Source organism: Leptopilina heterotoma, unplaced genomic scaffold (assembly GCF_015476425.1).
Source record: "Leptopilina heterotoma isolate Lh14 unplaced genomic scaffold, ASM1547642v1 Lhet_81, whole genome shotgun sequence".
In the NCBI taxonomy this organism is placed as follows: Eukaryota; Metazoa; Arthropoda; class Insecta; order Hymenoptera; family Figitidae; genus Leptopilina; species Leptopilina heterotoma.
In genome coordinates, this window is record NW_025111185.1 from 4,688,864 (window position 1) to 4,708,071 (window position 19,208).

A 19,208-nucleotide genomic window follows, 5' to 3' on the forward strand; every position below is an offset into this window, starting at 1 on the left:
AATCGCTATATTGCAATCTTGAAAATTCATATGTTTAGCAATTTTAGAATTTATCTAGGTATCAATTTATTAATGATTATCATTAACACAAATATTTTATTCTTAATGAACATATTTATGTAAATGTTTTCAATTCACATATAAATTCATTCAAGAATTTATTTACTCTTCATTTAAATATACATGGAGGGAGAATAAATATTAAATTTCGAGAAAGTAATTTACAATTTGGAGAGAAAATGCGACAAAGCGAAATTTTTATATAAAAAATACTAAACTTCAAAATGAAATTTAGTAAATTTTTATTAAAACCCCAGTAGCACGTAATGTTAGGAACATTCCAGCAGTATTCCAGTAACATCAACAACATTGAGGCAATATTGGTAATTAAATGTTAAGGCAGTGTTCTCAATATTGCTGTAATATTACGTTCTGCTGGGGAATTTAATTAATATTCTTGATATTTGATACAACAGTAGTAAATTTCACACAAGTTTTTTTAAATCACTAAATAATTTTTAAATCACTAAATATGTATTATCCAAAAATTTAAAAATAATTAGTTATTTGAAAAATTTTATCAAAATTATTAAAATTTTTCAAAAGAATTCAATTAATAAAAAAAATTAATAAAATTCCACGCAAATATTAAATTATTTTCATAAATAATAAAAATTACACAGGAATTCAATTGTTTACAAATTTTTTATAAGTAAATTTCTTCACAATAAATCAATTTTTTCATAAATAATAGAATTTTTTTTAGCATTTCAATTTTCAAAAGTAATAAAATTTTTCGCAGAGATTTAATTATATTAAAAATAAAAAAAAAATTAGTCAAAATTTTAATTATCTTTATAAATAATAACAAATTTTCAAACATTTCTTATTTATCTTCAAAAATCTTTAGACTAGTTAAAAAAATTTCTTCACATTTTAGTCATAATTTTTTGTAAAATATGATAAATAAATTAATATTGTTGCGTTTGAATCTGTTCACAGTTTAAAGATAGTTTTTTTTTGCTTCTTAACGTTAATAAATTCTCTTTTTAAATTAGTTGAATTTTAAAATTAATTCACTAAAAATTAGGTAGGGGAGAGTCTCCAGTTGTGAGACACCTCCAGTTGTGAGACAGTCAATTTTTGTTAACATGCAATAGTTAAAAGCCGATTGGTTTATATAAAAACATTTCTTTTTATATGAGCCAACTTTTTCGTGTACGCCGAAGCGAATATATAAACTGTTTTTGTTAAATACCAACACTGTGTGTGATAATAATCGACTAAAAAGCGTTTTTTCAATAAATACAAAGTACTTTTTTTCCAAGTTAATTAACTGGAAAAGGTAAATGTAATGCATTTTCTTTTAGTGTTTTCCTTATATTTTGTGATGCAATATTGCATTGTTCCAATCTACGGTTGAAAATAATTTAATTTTCCTTTTTTAAAATAGCGCCAATTTCTGGGTGTGAGACACAGCATATCACCAGTTGTGAGACGGTGTCAACACCCACCTGGGCAGCATAAAAAATACGACTTTGCAAGCATGTCAAGTGGAAAAAAGTCAATTGATTCAGAAGAAATCAATTTTAATGCTCTTGTTCAAGCTATTAAATTGTGTTTATTTGATAGTCATATTTTGGCGAATAAATATTATTATTTAGTATATAATAATATATATTATTAATATATTTAATTATTTCTACTAAACATAACGTTTTATGTCAAACTTATTAAATTTTAGCAATTTTTAATGAGTGTCTCACAACTGGAGACATTTTTTTTGTTTGAAAAAAGCGATGTGCTCGGAAAATGTATCGTAAAATTTTTTTAGTTCATCGAAACACTATACTTTCTTTTAATAAAAGTTGCGTATTTCTGTTACCTTTTGAACGGTGTATTTTATTTACAATTTCGTTTACCCGTTTACAATTTACGGGTCAAAAATGAAACCCGTCTCACAACTGGAGACTCTCCCCTACTAAATTCTTGCAAATTAATAAAAAAAAATTAATAAAATTCCACGCAAATATTTAATTATTTTCATAAATAATAAAATTCTTTTTAGGAATTCAATTATTTTCAAAAGTAATAAAGTTTTTCGCAGAGAATCAATTATATTCAAAAATTAAAAAAAAAAAATAGTCAACATTTAAATTATCTTTATAAATAATAAAATTCTTCTACGAAATTAAATTATTTTCGAAAATTTTAATAAAATTCTTTTCAAATATTCAATTATTTAAAAAAATTTAAATATTCTCTTCGAAATTTCAATTGTCTGTATAAATAATAAAACTCTTCTCCAGAATTCAATTATTTTCAAAAATTTTAATAAAATTCTCAGCAAATTTAATAAAATTCTACGTAAACATTTAATTATTTTCCTAAATAATAAAAATTTTACAGGAATTCAATTATTTTGAAATTTTTATTAAATTTCTTCGCAATAATTTCATTATTTTTGTAAAATAAACTTTTTTACATGGATTTAATTATTTTGATAAATAATAAAATTCTGTTTAAGAATTCAATTATTTTCATAAATAATAAAACTCATTGTAAAATTTCATCTTTAATTAATTATTATAAAATATGAAGAAATTGAGCACTCCGAGCATATTCGAAGATTCGGAGTGATCGATTCGAGGATCGATTTCTTTGTTTTGTAACAATATTTAAATAATTGAATTCTTTCGAGAAAATTTAATTAAAATGGTATTGAAAATAATTGCATTCTCGCAAAAAAATATTATTACTTACATATAAAAAAAATTAAATTCTTCCAAAGAATGTTATTAAAATTTTTTAAAATAATTTAATTCTTATCAAGAATTTTATTAAAAAATTTTTTAAAAATTGAATCTTTTCGTGAAATTTTATTAAAATCTGGTTGCAAGGAAACGTTTTTCTAAGGATATCAAAATTTTGCTTTGTCGTATTTTTTCCCCAAATTGTCTGGAACTTCCCCAAGTGCGAAATGCCAAGACTGCAAAAACGGCCCATCATTGGTCCAGTAATGTCTGCCGAGAATTGGCAGTAGTTAGGGGAGAGTGGGGCAAAATAGGGTAGGCGGGTCAAATGGGGTACCTCTGTTTTTCCATGATAGGTACTTTTAATTTTTTTATCCTCGACATATATCATTCATGTTGATAAGAAACTGTTATTAATTATGAAGACACTCCAAAGAAAATTTTTTTTTGAAAGTTATACTACTTTTAAGTTTTAAGCAAAAAAAATATGAATTTTTTTCAAAATTAAAGTGCTTACCAAACTTTTTGGGATAATGCATTTAATTTGGCAAGTGTGGAATCTTTTTCAGTACTTATTCTAGAGTAATTTCCAATAGAATAGATTGTTTAATTGTTTACAATAACTTGTAAACATTGCATTTTGTTTTAATATGCAGTGTGGGGCAGAATGGGGTACCTAAGTGTGGGGCATGCCGGAAGCTACGCCGCTTCATTAAAACTATTTAAAAACATTATATTATGCATATTTAATGATAGATCGTCCAACGTCCTTCCGGCAGGACGAAAAAGACTCAGGTGAGTCCCTCCGAAATCACTAAAGAAAACTAACATGGATTCAGATAAATAAAAAATGAAATATATCATTGGAAAGGTAACGAATCAAGCTTTCAGCGCATATAAATATCGAGCTTGTAAGTTCAAAACTAAGGGCTGGGTAGTTTGAAGAAGTTCAATTTTCCAAAAATTCACATAATTTTTAGTCACAGAATGACGAAGCCCGGTCCTGCCGGCAGGACGCTTTTCGCTTTATTCAAGAGACTACCTAGCCCAGGTTTATAAATTTAAAGACTCGATATTTACATCATTTGAAAGCTTGTTTCATTACCTTTCCAACGATATATTTAGTTTTATATTTATCTGCTTCCATATTAATTTTATAGAGCAATTTCGAAGGGACTCGCGCCTGAGTATTACTCAGATATACTGAACAATATTAAAAATGAATTTTTTTTTAATTGAACAATTAGGTTTCATTCTTTGAACGTTTTTGAAGAGAAAGAGACTCGTCCGGTCAAAAAATATTGATTTTTGGGGATTTTACATTAAATTTACGAAAAAATGTTTTTTTCACTGTTTAAAAACATAGCAAGTTTGAAGGCTTTGAAAAATGGTTTAAATTATTATTTTAAAAAGTCAAAAATATGGATTTTTTCGTCTTTTCGTCTACTTTAATCCCAAAGAGTGCCAGAAAAGAAAAGTTGAATTCCCTTTTTTTAAAAGCCTTTTTTTCGGAACGTCCTTCCGGCAGGACGGGCGTTTGGACGATTTATCATTAAAGGTTTCCTGCAGAAGAATCAATATTTTTGTTTGGAAACTTATACCATCGATGTTTCATTATCGATATTTTGCAATATGGATGTTTTTTTGTTAAATTCCAATAAATATTACTTGTTTTTTCATAGTAATAAAGAATCCTACTTTTTCTTTGTATTTATAATCTCATACAACAAGAATTTAATGAATTTTGAAAAAATATTCCATGTTTTGTATAGTTATTTGATGACACCCCATTTTGCCCCACGCGTGGGGCAAAATGGGATTTTAGCACTTTCTCAGAAAATACGATATAAGTTCTTTCAAAAATTTTTTTCTCCGCTATTATCATAATTTCCTCAAAGCTAAGTGTACAAAGAAGAATTCTGAAGTTTAGCTGAATCGATTTATTCGTTTGGTTATCTGTAAACAGCCAATTTCAAAAAGGTACCACATTTTGCCCCACTCTCCCCTACTGGGCCATTACTGGTGTTCAAAACGTCTTATTGATGGGGCAATGATGGCGCCGATGGTCAGATTTTCCAATTTTTTAAGACTGGGCCAGCTCTCGGCCCAATAATGGCACATTCACGGCAAAGTTGATCAATCTTTAAGGGGTTACATGGGTCAAAACGACCTGAAAACGTATGTTTTTTTAATAATTTTTTTTTCATAAAATAAATAAATTTTTTTATTTGAACACTTTGGTATCTGAAAGTACACTATTAAATGAGAAAGTTATTAAATTTTTGATAAAAAATATTAAAAATCAGGCCCGTAGCAACAGTTCTTCGGGCCCCTTTAAAAAAAAATTGCTTTTGCGGTGGTCAAGATATCTTTTGACTGCTTCATCTAAAATCAAAATACAAAAAATTTTCTGTTAGTGGGTGAATATATCTCGTGATTGAACGAAGGGTTTTCAAAAAAATTGAAATTTGGATTTTTGACAGTGTCTTTTATCAAAAGTTAAAATTTTTAGAACCATTAGGACCATGTAAAATCGGTTCTAATCAACAAAAAAAATATTTCTTCGTTCAATCACGAGCTATACTCATCCACTAACAGAAAATATTTGGTTTTTTGATTTTCAATGAACCGGCCAGAAAATATCGTGACCACCGCTTTTTTGGAAGGGTTCTCAAAGAACCTGTAGGCACGGCCCTGATTTTAAATATTTTTTAAAGAAATTTTTAAAAGTTACTCTTTTAATAGTGTACTTTAAGATATAAAAACACTCAAATAAAAAAATTTATTTATTTAAAAAAAAAAATATTTAAACAATCATACATTGTCTGGACGTTTTGACCCATGTAATCCCTTAATGGCAAAATTCAATTGCCAGTGATGTGACGAAGATCGGCCCATTAATGGCACTTTAATGGCAAAAATTTTGTGTTTTTGATGGCAAATTATAATTGCCAGTATTGGGGCGTAGCTTGGCTCAATTATGGCACATTCACGGCAAAGTTGATCAATCTTTAATGGCAAAATTCAATTGCCAGTGATGTGACGAAGATCGGCCCATTAATGGCACTTTAATGGCAAAAATTTTGTGTTTTTGATGGCAAATTATAATTGCCAGAATTGGGACGTAGCTTGGCCCAGGAATGGCACATTAATGTCTATCATTTTGTATCTATGATGGCAAATTATAATTGCCAATATTGGGACGTAGCTCGGCCCAATAATGGCACAGTATCGGCCAGTGTAGTGTAGCTTATAAGAACCCTTTTGCTTCCTCGACTTCACGTCAGAGTAGCAGAGTGGTCAGAGTGTTAGGCTGTTGTGCATCAGGTAAGTTTGCGTTTAATTTAGGGAAATAAGCTGTATAAATATTATAAATTAATTAGTTAATTAAATAAAAAATATATTTTTTTAATTTTGTCAACACTGGAGAGTAATGGCAGCCAATAATGGGCCATTAATGTTTACCGAGAATCGGCCGATAATTGGCTGCCGACGGCCTACCGCGGTTAACCTCCCGACAGTCGGGCCACTATTGTCTGCCAAGAGTAGGCACTGACTATGCCGTCACTGGGCCATTTTTGGGCCGTTTTTAATTTCGCACTTTGGTATATATAGAAAAATTATATTAGCACCTATAAAGATTTTATGAGTGTGGTGAATTTGATACCGAAACACCTGTTCCACTGGAGGCATAAATACAGGTATTCGAGATATTACAGTATGATAATAATGAAGTGCAAAAAATTCTTTTAGTGAATTAAATCATTTCCGGAGCAAGCGTGAAACCGTGAAATCTATTACGTTCGCGACTTAGAGAAAGTAGTGAAAATCAACACGGAACATGTTAATAAAGTGTATGTTTATTATCAACTCTCGATAATGAATTTTGCTTTTTTTTTGTTTTTAGCCAAAGGAATGAATTTTTTTCTTCAAAATAATAATGAAAGTTTAATTCAGATATTTTATGTATCTTTGTTAGATATTTATTTCCTATTTATATCATATTTATCTTATTTATATCTTATGTATATCTTATTAGCTGTAGAAATTACTCTTTATTAGTAAAGTTTTCTAATTCAAAAGCTGACAGTCACTAATTCTAATTCAAATTACCAAACATACAAATTCAAATCTAGAGAGTAACCAGAAATGGAAGATGTAAGAAAGTCCAAAAAGGCGTTGTATTTTATTTTACAAAAACTAAAAAAAAAATTGCTACAAGATAATAAATTTTTAAGAAGCATTTTATAAAGCTACTATTTGAGACTTTAAGAATGACTATATACGATATATATAACGATGATCATGAAATGTTTTATGTTAAGAAAAATGCGGTATATATTTGCAACAGCCATAGATCATTTATGGATGCACAGGAGAAAAGCATTCCAAGTTAACGACGTTATTGTCAAGAATCCGTTATATCGCTTAACATTTGTTGTATAAATTTCCATATAAATCAATCGCGCACGATATATATACAACGGCAAATCCACTAAGTCATAGGAATCACGACTCTTGGTTAAATTCATTTTTATTATTATCGTCATCATTTAATATAAACAAAAAGAGAGAAATTATTCAGAAACAGGAAAATACAATTTGCAAATGTGGAACACAAATATAAGTCGTCGCGGTTAACCGTCAATAAAATTTATGCAGATGATCGTGACAAATCTTATTAAAAAGATGAAAATCAGTAAATGGCGTGGCTCTAAAGAAACCTTATTTTGCTCTACTTATTTTTTTTATAAGTTGGAGTTATGTCCGTACTTATTCTGCTTGCAGAAACTGACACAGTTGCAGACGTAAGTAGACATAACTGATATGCTGGAAAAACGGTTTCCGAAGCAAGTGATTTTTGAAGAAAACAAGTTACATTACTGCTATAAATACTGTGGCAAAAAGAAAAGCTTTCAGCAAATTGTATGTGAGAATAAAAATAAGTAAATAAAAATCATTACTACAAAGAAAAAAAAGAAATTGAAAAAACTGAAACGATAATATATGTTTGAGAATTTTAAAATATTGTTGAGTAACAATTTTGAATGTGTTTACGAGAAAAAAATTTTTGACAAAACAAAATGACAAAGCAGTCGTGTCATTATAATGAAGAGAACAATAAACAAGCCAAACGATTTTCATAAGTTGGTTTTATATCGTGTCGATGAGGTAAATTAAGGAAAAGAATAAGAATTGCGTTATGAAGAATTAGTAAAGTTTCACCATACCACACTTTCGTCGCAAAAATGTACATGTATTGCGTTGAGGATGCTACAAGGTAAATCAGTTAGGGCAATTATTAGCAATTTTTATCGCGATTAAAACCAGATTTCTCTATTACAGTTATAAACATTACTTTCCAGGAAACAATACATCGGCGTTTTTCTTTCTAAACTTCCTGAAATTTTTATTTAAAAAAATATACAAATCCTGATCCACGATACATAAATAATTATAAATTTATTTCATTAAATACATATAGATAATTTATTGATTATCTAATCGTTTTATATTCAATTTTATATGATTGTTTGAATAATTTGCATTTTACGAATAAATGTAATTTATGCTAATTTTAGTATTAATTTATATTTGTTTACAGTGAACTTTCACTTTAATGACGGTTCTCATTATGGATTGCGAAGCACAACATTAAAATTGTGAATACTCAGTAAAATAATAAAAACAGGAAAAAAAATAAGAATGTAATAATTGGAAAAATTACAAAACTTTTTTTGAAATATGTGAAAAATTTTAAAGAAACTTCTATTGTCAACTTTACTTGTAGAAATTGCTTCGGAAGATCCGAAAGCAGCAGAGCATTTCAAGATTGTTAGACTCGCCAACGTAACGAAAAAAACAAAAAAATCGTCATGAGAACGAACGTTTTTAAATAAAACTAGTTTCTTAATAATAAAATCGACAGCTAATGGATTTTTTTTATTTTATGCCAATAAAAATTAGCTAATAAAAATGAAAGCTAAAAAAATTCATATATATATATATATAAAAAATAGACAATAAAACTAAAAAATATAAAAGAGAAGCCTCTTCTGTAGATAATTTATATCTGTATATTAAGAAAATATTGCGCTTGTTAAAAAAATTTCGTTTATTCGAAGTAATTAGTCGAAGTTAGTAATATCATTAATGAAGGGAAATATTTCTATGGAACCGTTATATAAAGGCGTTTATCACTTTTAATTATTTGCTCACGTGGTTAATAATTACGTTCTATTATTTCCACCTAATTTATTATGATGCTTTCAAAATACAAAGACTCGAAAATTGAGACAAAAAACTAGTCCACCTGGACTATCATTATGGCCATTTATTTCAAACAAATTTCATCTTAATTAAGATTTTAACCTTTCTTTGTATATTAACGAAAGGAATTATCTCGAGAGCTACTTTTAATAAATTCATTTACATTATAAATATCTTCTATTTAATCACATAAAATAAATGCGAGTTCAACTTTACGTTAATTTGCAAATTAGATTTCAACACGAATAATGGGAAATAATAATAAGAAAACAATAGAAACAAAAAAATATATTAGGGGAGACTGGGGCGAAAGGTTAAACTGTGGAAACAGTTAAAATTCATTATCTTTCGAACGAAAATAGTTAGAGCACTGCAATTTTAATTATAGAAGGGTGTTATCACTCTAAATAAATGTCCGGAGTTATGTGACATTCTCTTCATTTTTGTGGTGTCCATATTTAAAGTTTGTTTTCACCCTACTTTTGAACATTTTTTCGTAAAAGAAAATATCAACTTTTAAGTATATTTTTTGAATTTACTCTCATCGCGATTTTTTTAGGTCCTTATTTGGGTCCCCTGAAGAGATACCTAAAGGTATTTGCAGGGCAGCTCCATACGAAAAGCAAATGGTGGATCACCGATTTTTCTTAAAGTTTGTAATTTTGTAGTACTTGGGGTACTAAATAACTGTGCCAAACAGTTTTGCAAAAAAAAATTTTTTTTGCAAGATATTTAGATTTGAAAAATCGGAAACTGAAAAAAATGACTTTTTTTCAGAATTTTTATTTCGAAAACTATTGATTCTACAAGAAAAAGTCATTTATTCAAAATTGTAGAGAAAATGCCAATTTTTTATAATATTAAAAAAAAAGTTAAGAAAAATTAATTTTTCAATAATTTGTTTAAACAATAATTTTTTATTGTTAAAAAAAAGAGCAAAGGACATCATGGAATATTCTAGAAAAATTATTTTCTCAAAATTTGAACCTTCCTTAATAAGTGGTTAAATTTTTAAAGAAGTGATTTTTGGTGTTTTTGAGAAAAAAATTTTTGAAGTTTGCACTACGAGTTTTTGTGCGTTGCGCTAACTAAGCAGCGCCTATATCAGTGTATTTTAAAAGATAATATGATCTTTACTCCTCGCCCCTAATACATTTATTAATTATATAAGTATATATATTATTATTATAAACAGTTTAACAATATATTTTTAACTTTTTTATAAACATTATTTTCCTTTTTTTAACCCATTAATGCCCATGGGCACAGGAACGCAGGTATAAAAAGTAACTATTGAGATCCTGGCATAGGGTCTAATAATAATTTTTAACGTTAAAAATTAAAAAAAAAAATTTTTTTTTAAACAATTTGTTATAAACAAATGAAGAAAAATTGATTTTCATAAAAAACTGATAGCGCCATTCGATTCGACGCAAAAACTACTATGAGAACGTATATTACATAATTTTTAAAAAAAGAGATATTGTTGCAAAAATGTTATAAACAATTAGCTTGCATTTATACTGTATGAGATAGAAGGATCGTTTTTGAGGTAAAAATTTTGTTTAAAAAATTTTTGACGTCAAAAACTCTCCTAATTAAACTAATTTTGTTTAAAAAAATTATTGACTTCAAAAACAATCCTTCTATCTCGTACAGTATAAATGCAGGCTAATTGTTTATAACATTTGTTAGAAATATTCAAATTGAGCCTCCCTTTTTATTACTTGTTTTATTTTATATCTGGTGGTGCCATCTGCTTCCGCTATATTTTTGTTTAATCGCCTGTTACGGCGTCTTTCTTTTTATTCGTTCAGTTCTCATAGAGACGCTTGAGACAATAGTACATTTTTGTATCTAATTAATCTTTTTCGCTCATTATTAATAAATCTGTGACTTTACTTAAAACTGTGAATCTTTGGTCTTATTTCGTGATCCCTGGAACCTCGTTAATAACATTTTTACAACAATATGTCTTTTTTTTTAAATTATGTAATATACGTTCTCGTAGTAGTTTTTTGCGTCGAATCGAATGGCGCTATCAGTTTTTTATGAAAATCAATTTTTCTTCATTTGTTTATACCAATTGTATAAAAAAAATTTTTTTTTTTAATTTTTAAAGTCAAAAATTATCATTAGACCCTATGCCAGGATCTCAATAGTTACTTTTTATACCTGCGTTCCTGTGCCCATGGGCATTAACCCGGCGAGTATGTGGTTGGGCATGTCATGCCCCACATTTACTTAAATCCTTTTAAATCCTAAAATTTCCACTGTAACGTTTTGAAACTTCGAGTAGCTGAAGTTATGGGTTCATAAGAGAAGATGATGGTATGGTGATAGTGTTATGTAAATTATATTTTAAATTACTTGGACGTAAACGTCAATTTTGCATATTTTTGGCGAATTTTTTTTTCCTAATTTCTACTAAATTAATGACAACTGAATTGAGATATATTCTAAAAAGCAGTATTATGCTCCTCATTCACTAATATTTAAAGTCCTGCCTTTATAAAAGTGCAAATTTGATTTTATAAAAGTTTTAAGTTTTCATTGTTTTATTTAATCATATGATAAATCTTATGACAAAGAGTTGATTTTATCTTTATAAATAAATAAATAATTAAGAAAATATATTTTATTACATGCCTTTTTATAATATAATACCAGAAATTAACTTAATATAGCTATATGGGTAAATCCACCGAACCGTTCGATTTCATGTTACTGGCAAATCTTTATATTTTCAAAGTATTCTACTGATTATTTTCATGCTTTTACTACTTTAGAAAAGATCTAAGAATCTATTGAACTAAGAAAATTAAATAAATGTTAGCCTACTTGCCTTATATAAATAATAAAACAGAGTAAATTAATCTAAATCATGAAATTTGCAGTGTTACCCTAGGTACAAGTTTCTGTTCTTATGGGCATAACTTTTTTGGCATACAACGAAACAATTCTAAACGATGGTGAATTAAACTTCACTTTTTGTAGAATGTATTGAAAGATAAAAAAAGATGTGCTCTTAATTATAAAGAAATTGTAATACTTGAAAATAGCGTTACTCATTATTTTTTAATAACAAAATTTATGGAAACTTTGTATTATAAATTTCGTGGCGATTGTTCAATTAAAATTTTTGACAACCGCACTTATTCGTTTTAAACAGACGAATAAATCTGGGTATTTTAAAATAATGTGCCCTTAGAATTAAAGAAAATATTACAATAACTATCACCTTAGACTTGAGCGTGAACAACTCTAAACTTAGCCTCTTTCTAGGAGCACATCTACAGATTGAAATAAAATAAATTGAAAACGTGCGTGATTATTAGAAAGCATTTTTATAATTCTTATATTCAAATGCCAAATTTTATCTCTAATTTATAATGACAGAAAATTAAGAATTACAATAAAATTTTACATTATTTATTCATTTAGTTCATTATGAACGTATCAGTCAATGTGAAAAATTGAATAACTTTTCATCTGTTATTTTTTATTTTGACTTTCGTCAAAATTAAGATAATTTAACTAACAGAATTAAAAAATAGATGCCAAAATGATGTTATTAATAAATTATTATATTAATCATAAATATATTTTAATATTAATTGTCTTACACAAATAAATAATTATAATGAATAATAAACAGAAATAATAAAATTATTCATGTTTCTCACATATTAATATAGAAAACAAAAGAAGAAAGAAATACACATTTTTAATTGTATTTTCTGAAAAAACTCATATTTTCGTTTTTTATTTTTATTTTGCACGGCATTAAATTAAAATGAATCACGCAAGAAGATAATTGTTCCAAAATAAATTTTGAAAAAAATGAACCGTAAATGAGTGGTGTGCTTTCAATTTAAAAATTTTCATTTTTATAAGTAAATGTCGACTAACTCCGTGGATTTGCCCATATGTAACATTTATAAGCAATTTTACATTTTGGGCATGTCATGCCCACCACATAGTCGGTGTAACAGTTTCCCGCCACATACTCGCCGGGTTAATGGGTTAAAAAAAGGAAAATAATGTTTATAAAAAAGTTAAAAATATATTGTTAAACTGTTTATAATAATAATATATATACTTATATAATTAATAAATGTATTAGGGGCGAGCAGTAAAGATCATATTATCTTTTAAAATACACTGATATAGGCGCTGCTTAGTTAGCGCAACGCACAAAAACTCGTAGTGCAAACTTCAAAAATTTTTTTCTCAAAAACACCAAAAATCACTTCTTTAAAAATTTAACCACTTATTAAGGAAGGTTCAAATTTTGAGAAAATAATTTTTCTAGAATATTCCATGATGTCCTTTGCTCTTTTTTTTAACAATAAAAAATTATTGTTTAAACAAATTATTGAAAAATTAATTTTTCTTAACTTTTTTTTTAAATTATAAAAAATTGGCATTTTCTCTACAATTTTGAATAAATGACTTTTTCTTGTAGAATCAATAGTTTTCGAAATAAAAATTCTCAAAAAAAGTCATTTTTTTCAGTTTCCGATTTTTCAAATCTAAATATCTTGCAAAAAAAATTTTTTTTTGCAAAATTGTTTGGTACAGTTATTTAGTACCCCAAGTACTACAAAATTACAAACTTTAAGAAAAATCGGTGATCCACCATTTGCTTTTCGTATGGAGCTGCCCTGCTAAATATCTTTAGTCAGATCTATTGTATTTGTTGTTAAAGCCAAAAATGCAGGGGCGAAAATATTTATTTTTACATGTTGTTAAAAATGTTTTTTACATTTTTCGTTTTTTTGGGTTTATTTGTTTAAAAACTATTTATTTCAAATTAGGCCAGTACTCCGTCAAAAAACAAGACCGTTCACGTGAAATAAACCAACAAAAAATTTTGTTAATTAAATTACTTGTTTACGTATACTTTAACTTATCTACTACCATGGAGTAGTATAAGGAGACCGAACGCCACTCACGCAAAGTGGCCGCACTTTTCATTACCGTGTTTCCTCTGGGCTCACTTACATCGATAGAAGCGCCCCCAACGGGGAAAAATGTCACTTATAATCGTCTGCTAATTGTTATTGTACAGTGCAGTTGGTATTTTTATAGGTTAGTGTTGTTTGGAAATAGTTGACAATTATCATTAATAATTATCTTATAATTATAATATATTATTATTTATTCAATATTAATTTTGAAAGTGCTCGGTTGGAAGTGAAAAGAGATAAATAAGTAAGTATATGTGAGAATTGTTGCGATTAATATTGTTTATATACATAACTTAATTGTTACTAAAATTCCCTCTATAATTAAGAGAGAAGAATTGCAATTTTTCACTACACAGACAGCAGCAGGCATTTTCACTCACAATTTATTTTTTACATGATTCATTGAACTAACAATCACTTTTATAAACAAAATTAGAGGTTATGTCATGTCTTATTTTGTTTTTAAATATAATGATCTTCTCCTCCGCGAGAGGCTCTTCTATCGATGTAAGTGAGCCTAGAGGAATCACTGTTATGAAAAATGCGGCCACGTTTGACGCGGATTCATCACGGGCGTTCGGTCTCCTTATACTACTCCATGTCTACTACTTAACACCTATCAGAAAATAGTTTTAGTAGGCTAGAAATAGAATTTAACATTTCGCCCCAGAATGGGGCGAAAAGTTAAAAAAAACAAAATTTTCAAAAAAAGACAAAACATGTATTTTATGCGAAAATATCAGAAACTTTTTTATTAAAATATTAAGAAGAAAGAAGCTATCAAAAAGTTGTAGAGGACAAGTTGCCCTACAATATTGATATAAAAATATTTGCATCTAAGCGGATTATATTGTCTAAAAAAATCATTTATGCAAAATTTAACCTTTTGCCCCAGTCTCCCCTATATTATATTATTAAAATAACAATCAGGAAATAAATAAAAAAATTGAAATAAATGCAAAAACTAAAAAGTACAAATAAATATAAAAATAAAAGAAGAAATATAAAAAAAAAATTTTAAATAAATTAAGAAAGAAATGTGACGCGCTACGAAGAAAGGTACCTCAGAAGTAACCAATTTTAGGTTATGTTTTTAATTTTTGTAACAAAAATACACAAAGGAAATCTACTCACAATTCAAATCTCTAATGTTTAAGTCTTTTTTACAAATAAAATAATTAAGAAAAGTTTATTTTAGTTTTAAATTTTAAACCCAACAATTGTTAATTAAGGTAAAAATAACACAAACATAACTTGGAAACGATTTGCTTCTTACTTTTCTTCGGAGTGCGTAACAAATAAATAAAAAAATAGAAAAAGTAGAAAAAAGAAATAGAGGGAAAAAATAGAAAAAAGAAATAGAAAAATAGAAATAAATAAAAAATAGTCTCAAATAAAAATACAAACATGTTTTCCTATTGCCATATTATTTCATTTTGAAGGGAATGACTGGATTGATTTATCCACAAAAGGAATGAAAGGAATTGTCAAAAATTTAATTAATATGCGTAACATACAACCTTGTGAAGGTCTCGTATAATAAAAAAAGGAGAATAATTCTAAGAAGCCAGGTGAGGAGGAGGAAACAACCGTCGCAGAGATTCAGTTGAGGACCAAAAATTCGATGTCCCTAATGGCCATATACGAGAAGAATGCGTTTCGCTTCTCATGATTATTACACTCGAATTTTTTTTTTTCATTTTCTAAACATTATGGATTAAGTGCTGACTCTATTTAATGCTAATAGTATCCCTCCACGTTCGTTTCTGAAAGAGGTATTATAACGGCCGAGGCTATTTCACCCTCTCAAAGTCAATCTCGTCCCCCTATAATTAAGAAACTCTCAGGTGATCTCGAGATTTGACCAGCAAAAGGCCGACCAAAATCCAAAGGAGCCCGCGATTTCATATACGAATGGACCTTGAGCATTCCACACACATTCGAGTATTTCGCCATAATTCATAAATTGCATAATCTCTTGCATCTCTATCTGACCCAACATGTCGACGCCTATAAGATTCTGCATTCTTTCCTACACACAAAATACTTCACCTTTTATTCTTTCAATTTATATTTACTTAACGGGAGTGGTTAATATTTTCCATTCAGATTATTGGAAAATAAATTTGTAAATTGCAAAAAGATTGTATTTTTTCAAGCATTTATTTGTATTTATTTTATTTTCCTGACTTTTTTCTAATTTTCATCAAAAATTTTTACTTCTTTCTTATCCTGCTAATAAATTGAATTTCTGCAAACGAATCTTATTATTCAAGAAAGAATTTAAATATTTATAAAAATAATTTAATTCTTGCGAAAAATTTTTATAAAATTTTTTAAATAATTCATTTCTTTCGACTAATTTTAATAATTAAATTCCTGAGAAATTTTTATTATTCATGAAAAGAATTGAATTCTTATGAAGATTTTTACAAAAATTTTTTTAAATATAATTGAATTCTGTTTCGAAATTTTATGAAAATAGTAGATATTGAAAATCATTGAATTGCGAAAAGTTTTTAAAAATAATTAAATTTTACAAAGAATTCGATTAAAATTTTTGACAATAATCGAATGTCTGTGTGGTATTTTATTAAATTTTTTTAAAAATAGAGTTGAATTTTTAAAACGCATTTTATTATTTATGAAAATAATTGAATTCTTGCAAACGATTACATTGAAATTTTTTAAAATAATTGAATTCTTGTGATGAATATTGTTATTTATGAAAATAATTGAATTTTGCAAAGAATTTTATTAAAATATACCTCAAAATAATTGAATTTTCGGTAATAATTTTGTTATTTATCGACATACCCAATTGAATTCTTTCGAAAAATTATTTATGTAAATAATTGAATTCTTCGCGAGAATTTTAATAAAATCTAAAAGAATAATTGGATTACTTCAAAACAATTTAATTAAAATTGTATTTAAATGAATTGATTTATTTCGAAAAATTTTATTAAAATATTTAAAAATAATTGAATTCCTGTGAAAAATAAATTCTAATATTTTTGTAAATAATTGAATTCTTCCAAAGAATTTAAAAAAAACATTTTTTTAAATAATTGATTTTCTCCAGGAATTAAATTAAATTTTTGAGAATTTTAATTTAATTATTTTTAGCAATTCCTGTAAAATTGCATTAAAAATAATTGAAATCCTAAGATGAATTTTATTTTGTATGAAAATAATTGTATAGTTGCTAAGAATTTTATTAAATTTTTTAAAAATAATTGGATTCCTGAGAAGACCTGCATACCTATTATTTATGAAAATAATTGAATGATCCCGAAAAACTTTATTAAAATGTTTAAAAAGAATTGAATTTCTGTGAAAAATTTTGTTATTTTTGAAAATAATTGAAATCTTTATAAAAATTTTATAAAAATTGTTTTAAATAATTAATTTTTTCGAAATATAATAAATATTATGAAAATTTTATTGAAAATAATAGAATTCTTGTCGAAAACTTTAATTGAGAAAATAATTGAATTTTTTGATTAAATAATTTAAAATAGTATTAGAAATAATTGAAATTCTTGAATGAATTTTATTATTTATGAAAATAATTGAATTCTTGCTTAGAATTTTATGAAAAAATTTTTTAAAAAATTGAGTTTTAATGAAAAATGTTATTATTAGTGAAAGTAATTGAATAATTGTGAAGAATTGTATAAAAATTTTGTTAAATAATTCATTTTTTGGAAATTTTTTTGAAAATACTATTTTAAATTTTAATTGAATTCCTGTAAAATTTTATTATTTATAAAAGAATTGAATTCTGGATGAATTTGATCAATTTTGAATAGTTGTTGAAAGTATAATTATACCGTTTTAAAGAATTTGATTATAATTTTTGAGAATAGTTTTTTGATTTCTTGTATTAAAAAATTTAAAGTAGGTACCCAATGGGAAATGCCAGTGTAGTGCCGATGTTTACCACTGGCTTAGTACTCAGACGATTGTTCGGCGTAGTCTAGCCGAGCCTCAACAATTAGTGCTGGGGCAGTACAGAACTTTTGTTTCGCCAAAGCTTGGACAAGCCACGGCGGCAAGTGCTGGCTGAGTATAGAAAAATTGTTCACAACGCTCTTTGCCAACATTGCTTTTTTGACATAAACTTGAAAAAAATTATAAAAAAAGTTTATAAATGTTTATAAATATAAATTTATTGAAAAAAATTAATATTTTACTTTTGAGTTGTTCATTTTTTATTCTTATTAAATTTAATAATAACAATTTAACACAATTATCTAATTTTGAAAATAATAAATTATTTAAACAAATTAAAATTATAAACAAAATTTAAACTTTAATCTCAATAATAATTTGGTTCCTATTAAAATACTATTATACTTCTTACTATTAAAAATTTAGTTTAATTTATTTTATTTCAATTTATTATTTCTAACGTATCCGTATTTTTTTCTCATCTTTGACTCAATAATTGTATGTATGAATGATACTGAGATATTAATACTTTACTGTACACATGTGTCGTTAGCATAGTGGTTAGAGCATTTTTAGTCTGTTAGTCCGTAGGTCGTAGGTTCGATTCCCCTCGTCAGCAATTTTGTTTATTTTCATAGGTTTGCGATATTTCTAGATTCCATTCGTTAGGTACTAAAATATGAAAATCTAATGCACACTTACTGTAATTGTTTATTATTTAATTTTTAAATGTTATAAACAATTTTTTTCTACTTCATTTACTATATCCATTGTTAGTCTCCATCTTTAATACAATTTCTTTAAGAAGATAAATATTTTATGAATAATAACTATTTATTAATATTATTTACCATTTTGTTGTTAAATTATTTATAATTATGAATTTACGACTAATTAATAACAATACGGCATTTATTGCGGCAATATTCTCAGCCAGCACTGGTCCAGTGCTGCGCCAGTGCTGCCTGGCAGCACTGACAGACAGTACTTCGGCAGCGCCAGACGGCGTTATCATCCCAGTGCCATGCCAGTGCTGGCAGTGCTGGCGCAGTACTACGCCAGTTGTAAATTTCCCATTGGGTAGTGGAAATTCTCAAGAAAAAAAAAATGGTAGCGTTTAGTGGATGAAATCTAAAAAAAGTACTCAAATAGTATCATAAGTGCGAAGCCTGTAATTACAATGTAATCAAAATTTAGAGTTATTTTTAATTTTGCGAATTAATTTTTTATGGAATAATGATGGAAATAAAAGGAA

At 26.9% G+C, this 19,208-nt stretch overlaps 1 protein-coding gene across 1 annotated transcript in view; it reads right to left on the reverse strand.

The window, feature by feature from the left end:
* LOC122511386 overlaps positions 1–19,208 on the reverse strand; it is a 115,836-nt gene that overhangs the window by 12,005 nt on the left and 84,623 nt on the right. The gene's annotated exons all lie outside the window — the stretch shown is intronic.